This window comes from Orycteropus afer, unplaced genomic scaffold (assembly GCF_000298275.1).
Source record: "Orycteropus afer afer isolate SDZICR_OR568_19922 unplaced genomic scaffold, OryAfe1.0 scaffold00365, whole genome shotgun sequence".
Classification (NCBI taxonomy): domain Eukaryota; kingdom Metazoa; phylum Chordata; class Mammalia; order Tubulidentata; family Orycteropodidae; genus Orycteropus; species Orycteropus afer.
The window spans coordinates 1,806,843-1,815,497 of record NW_006921952.1 but is presented as its reverse complement, the minus strand read 5'-3'; positions in this window follow the sequence as shown (position 1 = coordinate 1,815,497).

Below are 8,655 nucleotides of genomic sequence, written 5' to 3'. Positions count from 1 at the left end.
AGAACATTGTACTGTGCCACGCCCAACAGAAATAACCCAGGTGGGCAACTTTAAAATCAGGATCTCCTCCGTAGCTAATAGCAATTCCCACCTTAGAGTTTACAAAGACTTATGGGTAGAAAAGCCACACTAAGTAATTTACTACACCGCAGCATCCATTACTGTAGTGTGTGAATACAGAGCTATTGGGTGTACCATGCCAGAGTGCCTCAATATTATCAAACATACTACCAAACCCATCACCATTGAGTTGATTCCAACTTGACCCTATAGGACAGAGCAGAACTATCCCCATAGGGTTCCCAAGACTGTAATCTTTACATAAGCAGACTGCCACATCTTTTCTTTTTCCATGGAGCAGCTACCAAAAAAAAAAAAAAAGACAAAAAACCTCACTGCCATCGAGTCATTTCTGACTTATGGTGATCTCCATTGGGTTTCCGAGGCTGTAAATCTTTACGGAAATAGATTGCCTCATCTTCCTTCCACAGAGTATCTGGTGGGTTTGAACCACTGACCTTCTGATTAGCAGTCAAGTACCTTATCAACCATGCCACCAGAGCTCCTCAGGGACCAGCTAGGTGGATTCAAGCCACATATACTTCAGTTAGGAGCTGAGTGCTTTGACAATTATATCATCACAGCTCCTTGAGAAATACTAAAGACTCCCACGTTTCCTCCAGGAAAACTTTTCCAATGGCTGAAGACTGATTGGTGCTCCTCCAGTGCCTCCATGTCCCATTCTTATCCCTGTCCTATCACTCACCAGTTTTGAAATTGTTTCCTTGCCTGTCGTCCCCCACCATATTGGAAGCTTTGGAAGGGTAGGGGTGATGTTCTTGTCACTTTTGTGTACCCAGTTCCTAACAGCAGTGCTTTGCCTGCCATGAACCAAACCACTTGCCATTGAGTTGACCCTGACTCATGGTGACCCCCTGTAAGTCTGAATAGAACTGTACTCCAGAGGGTTCTCAATGGTTGGTTTTTCAGAAGTAGATCACCAAACCTTTCTTCCAAGGTACTTCTGGGTGGACTTGAACCTCCATCCCTTCCTTTAGCAGCTGAGTGTGCAAATCTTTATACCACCCAGCGAATCCAGCCTACAAAGTCACCCCATAAGCATTGCTGAATGAGTAAGTGAATGAAGGAGTGCATGCAGAGATTCTTGCATTATATTTTGAGTTCTTCTCTATGCTTTTTGTAGTTTCTATTTTTGTCATATTTTATGTTTTTGCTTTTTTTTTTTTGTTATTATTATTCAGCATGCCAGTTTTTGGCTACTGTGCCCTCTCATTCCTCTGTTCTCTGAGAAACCCAACTGACTAAGCATATAGATTGTGTTTTAAAATAAGTTAGGAATGGTGGGCTCTTCATGAATCAAGTTTATAGTTAGCTATAGTGAATAATCTTTCTAACAGGTGTTTTGGAAATCCAAAGACATATTTTGTTTTCCTCCTGGCTCTTGTGTTCTGAACCAGCCAGGCAACTGATTGCTTTGTTGTTGTTGTTATTTGCCGTGGAGTCGGCCCCGACTCATAGCGACCCCTCCTTGGGTTTCCGAGGCAGTATCACTACTGAAGTAGGATTGCCCAACCTTCCTTCCAAGGAGTGGCTTGTGGGTTTGAACCGCCAGCCTTCTGGTTAGCAGTCAAGTGCCTTAGGCACTATGCTACCAGACTGATTGCTAGGGAGAAGTATTATTCCTGTTAGCTTAGTCTACAGAAATTCCCTGTTGTTGTTAGCTGCCATTGTGTCAGTTCTGACTCACAGCCACTCTATGTCCAACAGAACAAAATGCTACCCAGACCTGTGCCATCCTCACATTGCTATATTTGGGCCCATCATTGCAGCCACAGTGTTAATCCATTTCATTGAGTGTCCTCCTCTTTTCCACTGACCTTTCACTTTAACAAGCATGATGTCCTTCCTCAGGAACAGGTCCCTCCTGATAACATGCCCAAAGTGCGTGAGACAAAGTCTCACCATGCTCACCTCTCTAAACAGTATTCTGGCTGTACTTCTACCAAGATAGATTTGTTTGTTCTTTTGTCGATACGTGGTATAGTCAATATTTTTCGCCAACACCATAAGTCAAAGTCATCAATTCTTCTTTGGTTTTCCTTATTCATTGTTTAGCTTTCCCATGCATAGTGGACGATTGAAAATATCATGGCTTAGGTAGTGTGCACTTTAGTCCTCAAGATGACATATTTGCTCTTTAATACTTTGTTGTTGTTGTTGTTGTTATGTGCCGTCGAGTCGGCCCCGACTCATAGCGACCCCTCCTTGGGTTTCCAAGGCAGTATCACTACGGAAGTAGGATTGCCCAACCTTCCTTCCGAGGAGTGGCTGGTGGGTTTGAACCGCCAGCCTTCTGGTTAGCAGTCAAGTGCTTTAGCCACTACGCTACCAGAGCTCTTTTGCAACAGATCTGCTCAATACAATACTTCATTTTGTTTCTTGGCTAATGATTCCATGTGTGTTCATTGTGGGTACAACTAAAATGAAACCCTTGATAATTTCAATCTTTTTTCCATCTATCTTGATGCTGCTTCTTGGTCCAGTTGTGAGGATTTACGCTTCCCTTACGTTGAGGTGTAATCCATACCAAAGGCTGCAGATTTTGATCTTCATCAGTAAGTACTTCAAATCCTCTTCACTTTCAGCAAGCAATGTTGTATCATCTGCATATCGCAGGTTGTTAATGAGTCTTCCTCCAATCCTGATGCTATGTTCTTCTTCATATAGTCCAGCTTATAAAATTATTTGCCCAGCATATAGATTGAATAAGTATGGTGAAAGAATACAACCCTGACGTATACGCTTCCTGATTTTACACCATGCATTATCCCCTTGTTCTGTTTGAACGACAGCCTCTTGGTCTATGTACAAGATCCTCATGAGCATAATCAAGTGTTCTGGAATTCCCATTCTCTGCAATGTTATCCATAATTTGTTATGATCCACACAGTCAAATGTAGTCAGTAAAACACAGATAAACATCTTTCTGGTATTCTTTGCTTTCAGCCAAGATGTGTCTGACATCAATAATGATATCCCTTGTTCCACGTCCTCTTCTGAATCCAGCTTGCGTATCTGGAAGTTCCCTGTCAATACACTACTGCAACCATTTTTTAATTATCTTCAGCAAAATTTTACTTGCATGTAATATTAATGATATTGTTCAATAATTTCCACATTCTGTTGGATCACCTTTCTTTGGAATGGGCTAAAATGTCAGTCTACTCCAGTCAGTTGGCCAGGTAGGTGTCATCCAGATTTCTTGGCATAAACCATGTCTCGATTGCTGCATCCATTGGTTGAAACACCTCAATGGGTATTCTATCAATTCCTAGAGCCTTGGTTTTCACCAATTCCTTCAGTACAGCCTTGACTTCTTCCTTCAATACCATTGGTTCTTGATCAAATGCTACCTCCTGAAATAATTGAACATCTACCAATTCTTTTTGGTACAGTGACTCTGCATTCCTTCCATCTTCTTTGGATGCTTCCTGCATCATTCAATATTTTGTCCATAGAATCCCTGAATATTGCAAATTAAGGCTTGAATTTTTTTTTTCTTCACTTCTTTCATCTTGAGAAATGGTGATTGTGTTCTTCCCTTTTGGTTTCCTAACTCCAGGTCTTTGCACATTTCATTATAATACTTTGTCTTCTCAAGCCACCCTTTGAAATCTTCTGTTCAAGTCTTTTCTTTCATCATTTCTTCCACTTGCTTTAGCTATTTTCCATTTAAAAGCAAGTTTCAGAGTCTCTCTGACATCCATTTTGGTCTTTTCTTCCTTTCCTGTCTTTTTAATGACTTTCACTTTCTTCACGTATGATGTTCTTGATGTCATCCCACAACTCGTCTGGTCTCAGGTAACTGGTATTCAATGCATCAAAGCTATTCTTTTGATGGGCTCTAAAATCAGGTGGGATGTAATCAAGGTCATATTTTGGCTCTTGTGGACTTGGTTTAATTTTCTTCAGCTTCAACTTGAGCTTGCATAGGAACAACTGATGGTCTGTTCCATAGTCAGCTCCTGGCCTTGTTTTGACTGATGATATCGAGGTTCTCTATAGGTGCTGCTTCTTTTTTTAATTGTGATTTGGGTGAAACTTTACAGAGCAAATTCACTTTCCATACAGCAGATCACATACACTTTGTCTCATGACATTGACTACAATTTACCACGATGCAATGGCTTCCCTCCCATTTCCTTCCAATAGTTACCTCTTCCCTTGGTCATTTCCTCCATGCACACCTGTCCCCTGAGCTGTCTCCCTGTGCATAAACAGCCTTTCTTTCTCCCACGATTGTTCTCTCCAAGGAGTGTGTCCAGCTAGTGTAAATATTTAGCTCATATGCATGTTTTTTCTTTGCCTAGAAGCCACAGGTATGGGTTCAATTCCAGACCTGAAGGGCAACTAGGGGTCATAGTCTCAGTGGATCCATCAGGCTCTATCAGACCAGCAAACCTGGTCTCTGCCCCCCCACCCCACCCCATCCCACCCCCCCCCTTTTTTTTCCCAAATGATTGTGAGTTTTGTTCCACATTGTTCTCCCACTCTATCCAGGATCTCCTACAAAGATCCCCCTCCGAGTGGTTGACCATGGTAGCCAGGCACCACCTAGTTCTTCTGGTGTCATAGTCATATAGGTTGAGGAATGCATGGTGTGCCAGTCACTTGGACTAATTGTTTCCATGAATCTTTGGTTTTCTTCATTCTTCTTTGTTCTGGATGAGGAGAAACCCATCGTTGCATCTAGATGGCCACTTGCAAGCTTTTAAGATCACAGTCACTACTCGCCAAAGTAGGATGTGGAGCAATGTTTTTGTGGAGCATGTTATGCCAATTGAGCTTGATGTCCCCTGGGACTATGGTCCCAAGCCCACAGGTCCAACTACTCCCTCCCTCTGGGTAGCTGGCTATGACCAAGGAGTGACTACAACTTTGTCCCTTGTCAGCTCTACTACATACCTGGAAATTCTTACAGAGCATACAAATACACTTGTAGAAACATTGTCTGCCAACCCTGTACAAGGTCATAGGCACACTCCCCCCTGCATAGACATACCTAATAGTTCAGCCTGTCCACCCATCTATCCACTTATATATCCATGTTTGCCTTCACTGACAAAGCAGTACTGTATGTGCAAAAGGGTTCATCTTTGTTGTCCGTACCACCCATGCACCTGTCTATGTCTTCCTCTTCCTCAATGCCACTGTGTTGCTCACTCACATTTGGTACATTGCCCTTCTCTTCATCCAAATCAATACTTGTCTCTACCTATCTAACAGTATTTCTTCCCCTCCCTTCCCACCCCTGATAACTAGCAAAGAAAATTTCCTTCTATAGATAAACCTTTCCTTGACTTTTCACAATAACGGACTAATACAATATATGTCCATCTGTGATTGATTTATTTCACTCAGCATAATATTCTCCAAGTTCATCCACGTTATATGGGCTTTTCAGATTCTACATTATTCTTTAGGGTTGCATCGTATTCCATTGTGTGTATGTACTATAGTTTGGTTATTCATTCTTCAGTTGATGGACATCTAGGTTGTTTCCATCTTTCGGCTATTGTAAATAGTGCTGCAATGAACATAGGTGTGCATGTATCTGTTCTTGTCCTGGCTCTCACTTCTTGAGGATATACACCTAGTAATGGAATGGCTGGGTCAAATGGTATTTCTAATTCCAACTTTTTAAGGAATTGTCATATGGCTTTCCACAGTGGTTGTATCATTTTATAGTCCCACCAGCAATGTATGAGAGTTCCAATATCTCTGCATCCTCCCCAGGACTTGTTATTTTCTGTCTTATTGAACTTTGCTACCAGTGCTGGCGCAAGATGGTATCTCATTGTTGTTTTGATTTCTTCATATGCTGTTGGCCACCTGAATATCCTTTTTTGTGAAGTGTCTATTCTCATGTCTTCTGCCCATTGTTAAATTGGATTATTTGTCTTTTTGTTGTTGAGGGGTTGGAGTTTTCTATAAATTCTAGAGATAAGTCCCTTGTTAGACATGTCATTGCTAAATATTTTTTCCCAATCTGTAGATTCTCTTTTGACTCTTTTGGAGAAGTCTTTGGAAGCACATAAAAATTTAATTTTTAGAAGGTCCTATTCATCTAGTTTATCTTCTGCTATTTGTGCATTTTGGGTTATGCTTGATAGTCTTTTTATGCCATATATTAGGACCCCTAAATTTGCCCCTAGTTTTTCCTTGAGGAACTTTATAGTTTTAGGTTCCACATTTAAGTCTTTGACCATCTGGAGGTAAATTTTGTGTATTGTGTGAGGTACAGATCTTGTTTCATTTTTCTGCAAATGGATATCCAATTTTGCCAGCACCATTTATTAAACAGACATTCTCTTCTCCATTTAATGGATTTCAGCCCTTTGTCAAAGATCAGCTGACCATAGGTCGATAGATCTATTTCTGAGTTCTCAATTCTATTCCATTGGTCTATATGTCTGTTGTTATACCAATACCAGGCAGTTTTGACTACTGTGGCTGTATAGTAGGTTTTGAGATCCAGCAATGTGAGACCAGGAGCTCTGGTAGCATAGTGGCTAAGACACTTGCCTGCTAACCAGACGGCTGGCAGTTCAAACCCACCAGCCACTCCTCGGAAGGAAGGTTGGGCAATCCTACTTCCATAGTGATACTGCTTCGGAAACCCAAGGAGGGGTCGCTATGAGTCAGGGCTGACTCGACGGCACATAACAACAATAACAACAGTGTGAGACCTACTTTGCTCTTCTTCTTCAATAGTGCTTTGCTTATCTGAGGTCTCTGAGGTCTCTTTCCTTTCCGTATAAAGTTAGTGATTGGTTTTCCCATATCCTTAAAAAAATGTTGATGGGATCTGGATTCAGATTGCATTGAATGTATAGATTGCTTTGGGTAGAATTGACATTTTCACAATGTTCAGTCTTCCTATCCACAAGCATGATATGTTCTACCATTTATGTAGATCTCTTATGGTTTCTTGAAGCAGTCTTTTATAGCTTTCTTTGTACAGGTATTTTGTGTCCCTGGTAAGATTTATTAAGGCACTTGACTGCTAACCAGAGGCTGGTTGTTCAAACCCACCAGCCACTCCTCAGAAGGAAGATGAGGCAATCTACTTCCATAGTGATACTGCCTCGGAAACCCAAGGAGGGGTCGCTATGAGTCGGTCCAAGGGCACTAACAACAACAACATTGTAAATGGTATTGATTTCCTTATTTCTTTTTCAACTATCTCTTTGCTGGTGTGGAGGAATCCAACTAAATTTTGGATGTTGATCTTGTTTCCTGCCATGATGCTAAATTTCTCAATTAGTTCCAGTAGATTTTTGACTGAGTCACTTGGGTTTTCTAGGTAGAGGATCATATCATCAGCAAATCGGAATAGTTTGACTTCTTCCTTACCAATTTGGATGCCTTTGACTTCCCTTTCTTGCCTTATGGCCCTGGCTAGGACTTCCAATACAATTTTGAATAGAAGCGGGGATAGAGGGCATCCTTGTCTCATTCCTGTTGACAAGGGGAATGGTTTCTGTCTCCCTCCATTGAGAGTATAGTTGGCTGTTGGTTTTGCATAGATGCCCTTTATCATGTTGAGGAATGTCCCTTCTATTCCTATTTTGCTGAGAGTTTTGATCAGGAATGGGTGTTGGATTTTATCAAATGACTTTTCTGTGTTGATTGATCTAATCACATGGTTCTTTTCCTTTGTTTTATTTATGTGGTGGATGACGTTGATCGTTTTTCTAATGTTGAACCATGCCTACATACCTGATATGAACCCTGCTTGGTCTTAATTAAAGATTTTTTTGATATGCTGTTAGAATCTATTGGCCAGGATTTTGTTGAAGATTTTTGTATCTATTTTCATGAGGGATATTGGTCTGTAGTTTTCCTTTTGAGTGAAGTCTTTGCCTGGTTTTGGTATCAAAGTTATGCTTGCTTCATTAAATGAGTTAGGGAGGATTCCATCATTTTCTGTGTTTTTGAATAGTTTGAGTAGGATTGATGTCAGTTCTTCTCTGAATGTTTGGTAGAAATCTCTGGTGAAACTCTCTGGGCCAGGATTTTTTTTGTTGGTAATTTTTTAATGACCTGTTCAATTTCTTCTTTTGTTATGGTTCTGTTCAACTTTTCTACTTTGGTCTGTGTTAGTTTAGGTAAGTGGTGTGTTTCTAAAAATCTGTCCATTTCTTCCAGATTTTCAAATTTGTTGGTGTACAGTTCTTCATAGTATCCTGACATTATTGTTTTTATTTCAGTTGATTCTGTTGTGACATCACCCATTTTGTTTCTTATTTGTGTTATTTGTATTCTCTCCCTCTTTTACTTTGTTAAATTTGCCAGTGGTTTGTCTATTTTATTAATCTTTTCAAAAAACCAACTTCTGTTCTTGTTGATTTTTTCTATTGTCATTCTAGTCTCATTTTCATTGATTTCTGCTTAAATCTTTATTATTTCCTATCTTCTGGTGACTGTAGGCTTTTATTGCTGTTCTTTTTCTAATTATTGGAGATGTTGGTTTAAAACATTGATTTTGGCTCTTTCTTCTTTTTTGATGTGTGCAGTTATTGCTATCAATTGACCTCTGATCACTGCTTTTGCTTGTCCCAAAGATTTTGG